This window comes from Setaria viridis, chromosome 7 (genome assembly GCF_005286985.2).
Source record: "Setaria viridis chromosome 7, Setaria_viridis_v4.0, whole genome shotgun sequence".
NCBI classification, from domain to species: domain Eukaryota; kingdom Viridiplantae; phylum Streptophyta; class Magnoliopsida; order Poales; family Poaceae; genus Setaria; species Setaria viridis.
The window spans coordinates 3,908,043-3,912,312 of record NC_048269.2 but is presented as its reverse complement, the minus strand read 5'-3'; positions in this window follow the sequence as shown (position 1 = coordinate 3,912,312).

Here is a 4,270-nt window from a genome sequence, read left to right as displayed (position 1 = left end):
CGATCTACGGCACACACAATCGGGCACACAATAAATGAAAGAAAATTAAAGTTTTACCCGTTGAGCTCGAACAGAGAACGCGAACATAAAATAGAAGGAATGAGTATTTTCATGCATTTGGAGATGACTCGGCGGAAGTATATTAGAGGATGCCGTGGTCGAATTTGGGATTAATTGGAGAAAGTTTGGCGCATTATGAAATGACGAGATAACCGTGTATTAGGGGCTTAAAACAAGTTTTAGGACTAAACTGCGAGAACCAGGGACCTATTCGCAAATATTTCTAGAAGGTGGAAGAGCATATTCATGAGAGAACTTTGAGAGATGTGGAAGGGCTGGTTTGTGAATATGAGAAAGAAGAGGGTTAGAATGGAATTGGATGGGATTTTTTTTCCTTCTTCTTCCTAGCGCATGAGCACAAGGAGGTGGGGAGCAAAACCGGCGGCGGGTCGGGCGGCCAAGCTCGTCGGCAGCGAGGACCACAGTTGGGGAAGGGAGAGGGGGTCGTGGGGGACTCATTTTGTCTCTCACCTTGGGCGGGTGGTGATGGGAGGGACGGCTGCGCTTGGCCCCTTTTATAGGCGATGGCCGGGGCGGCGACGAGCGGCGACATTAATGGCGGTTGCGATTCCCAGCCGGTGGCGTGGTGGAGTGGAGCTCTGTATAGGGGCATGGCAGGGCCAGGCTCGGGCGGCGAGGAGCACAGGGCACACAGTACGTGGGGAGGCGTGTTGGAGGTATGCCCTAGAGGCAATCATAGAGATGATGATATTCCATTTGTATCCATGATTTGTATATTGTGTTCATTGAATATTCATTAAAGGCTACTTGAATTGATTTGCAATTATGTGAATTGTATATGAAACTCTTTAGTTGTATGGTTTTTCTAAAGTTGTCCCTAGTCGGGGTTCATGTGAGGACACACATGAATATTAGACTAGCACATGTATTAGTTGATCACTATGTTTCACAAGTCATGGATATGGAGATGTTAAACTAATAATGTGGGCACATGTGGAGACATGTGCTAGGATTGACCCAACATGAGAAGTAGTTCTCTCTTTACACAACATGTACGCTTTGTCCTTAGACTTGAGATTGCCGCATGTACTCAAGATGTGGATCGACTTACTTAGGGGCTATCAAACTCTACACCGTGATAGGGTAGTTAAAAAGGTAGCTTTCGGGTTTATCAAGAAGCATGCTATGAGACATGGTCAATCAAGATGGGATTTGCCCCTCTCTGATTGAGAGTGATATCTCTGGACCCCCCGAGTGATCGGATTTGAAAATGCATGGCCATGCTGCGTACAGTTAAGAGTTAAGCTACAAAGGGATTCCGAATCACAGGATCGAGAACGAGCGGTCGGGTTGAAGCTAGACCAAATATCGTGAGGCAAAGGGAATAGCATGTACATAATGTTGTGACGGTTCATCTGATATGATCTTCGTGTGTGTATAGGAGTTGGCACGTCTTGCTAGAGGCCGCTGCCGACTATTGGGCCAAGTAGGAGTACTCGGGCCATGTCTATACGTATCTGAACCCATAGGGTCACACACTTAAGGGGCTGGAAGCCCAATTCGGATGTGATCCGAGTTGGATTAGGTTTAGAAGTACTAATGGGCCTCGGACCCAGAGGCCCGTCAGGAACCTCTATAAATAGAGGGTTGGGGGCGCCCTAGGGTTTACACCTTTTGGTGAAACACATCTACCGTGCCTCCCACGCCCTCGCCTATTGCAACTCGTGGATCTAGCAGTCCAGCTTGCGACGCTTCCTCCCTGCACGTGTGGATACCTTGGAGGTGTTGCGCCTGCAACACTTGGACGAGCCGACGACGAGCCACGACGAGCCGACGACGAGCCGCGGCACGAGGACAACCTTGCTGCACGTGGACGAGCTACTGAGGTGCCGTTTGACGTCGATGTGATTGACTACGTTCGACTACACTGATCGTCTTCGCTGCCCTGACGCGATTCTACATCTTCCGCACCAGTGCGTCGAGTGGTAATCCCGTGATCCATATACGGCAGTTTTCCTGGTTTACGCGGTAGAATTTTTTTTGATTTGCGCTAGCGTAGCCTACCTCGTAACCCAACAGTGGTACTAGAGCTGTAGCTGTTTAGTTTTGGATTCAAGATGTGTGCATATGGAGATATGCGAGTTTTCAGTTTGATCTATGTTCGGGTTTCTTGTTCTTGCTGCAATGGTTGTGTAACGACATACTCCTACCGGTCGGTTTCCACCATCGGAGTTAAGTGATACACGTAATGCCAGTTGCAGCGAGCGAAGATCAATGTGATTGGTCGAATCGAGATCCAGGTTCATACGCCAGGCGCATGAGATGCACAACAGTAGATTGGATCTACTGCCGGGTCGGAATTTTTCCATGTGCGTGTGCTTCAGTAAAACAGCCGTAACTTTTCGGTACGATCTCGGATCGGGGCGAATTTTATATGAAAATTGATCTACAGAAAAAGTTACACATAAGATTCAACATCTTCGGCGTTTTTGGCAAAATTAGATTTCCCAAATTCGGCTTGGAAGATAGAGTTTCAGGCCTCTGATGTTTGGACCGTTAGAATGCCTAACTCTGTTTTGCAGGATGTATGTATCTTGTGATCAGTATGGCCCTTTGTGTATGTGATGCATGTGTGTAACTCATTCGTGACCTGCGTGTTGCGCGTACGGCAACACGGCTGGAGCCATATGTGTTGTCACTTTAATGTATTTAATGTTTTGTGTACCAATCTGTGATGATCCAAGCAACTATATAATCTTCATTACTAGCTTCTTTACTAGCTATTAGGCGTAATAGCATGTTCTAGTTCTTGGAGGACTCATCACCAGGAGGATGGCGCACATGGAACATGGAGATGGAGATCACCATGGTGAACAGGTTCTGTGGAGATGGAGATCACCATAAGAAAACGGGTCATACTGTGTCACAACCATGTGATGTTAGAAGTAGAACGATCCCTCACAAAGTTTAAGTTAGTATGCCCTCCCAACTAAAACTTGCACCGTCCCATGTCTTGTACAATTAGTGGTGGGTCTATGAAATTAGGGTGCCACTAGTTTTCCTTGACTAGACGGGTTTGTGTCGGACACTTACACGTATAAGGGATTGGTTTGCTTAACAAGGTTATCTTAACGGTTAAGGACCTTGGGGCATAAAGGTTGGGCGCCGAGACATGGAGATGTCACCCAACAACAGGAGTCATATGTTATATGATTAGCAAGAAGTTGCTTACCGATCTACCTTGTTTGCTAGCGGTGATGCTAAAGCTCACTAGTAGACTTGTTAGTTGTGGATCCTGAATCACTAAGTATCAATAGAGGGATATTGATTTTAGTGGGAGTAGATTCTGTTAAATAGTTTAATATGATTTGCTCTATTGTGGATACATTTGTCTTAATGTATTTTGCATTACTTTTGTTGTAGATTAAATGGCACCTAGCAACACCACACCATGCGTTCGGTCCTTGAGAAGGACAAGTTGAATGGAACAAACTACTCGGATTGGATCCGTAACATGAGAATTGTTCTCAGGGCCGATAAAAAGGAAGAAGTTCTAGACACCCCACTACCACAAGTACCTGCTGATGATGCATCTGATGCTGTTAAGGCTACTTAGAAGAAGGCATTTGATGCTAATCTTGAGGTAAGCTGCCTTATGCTTGCTTGCATGGAACCCGAGCTGCAGATGTAGTTCGAAACAAATCATGAGGCACACGATATGATTGTGGCGCTCAAGGACATGTTCCAGACACAGGCTAGGACTGAAAGGTTCAATGTGTCCAAAGCCTTTATGGAGTGCAAGCTAGCAGAAGGCGCAGCAGTAGGACCACATGTAATCAAGATGGTTGGTTACACTCAGCGATTGAAGAAGCTGGGCTTCCTAATGGGCAAAGAGTTGGCCATTGACTTCATTCTTTCATCTCTTCCGCCTAGCTATGAGAACTTCATCTCGAACTACGATATGCATGGGACGAAGAAGGATCTGAATGAACTGTGTGGTATGCTCAAGACAACAGAGGTTGACATTAAGAAAAGCGCTAGTAGCAGCTATATGATGGCTGTACAGAACAAGCCTAGCTTCAAGAAGGGAAATTCTTGGAAGAAGAAGGGCAAGGCTGGAGTGTCCAAGCCAAAATCAATGCCCAAGGCTAAAGCTGGACCTACTCCAGATAAAGAGTACTTTTATTGTCACGAACCTAGTCACTGGAAGAGAAATTGCAAGCAGTACCTAGCTTCATTGAAGAATGGC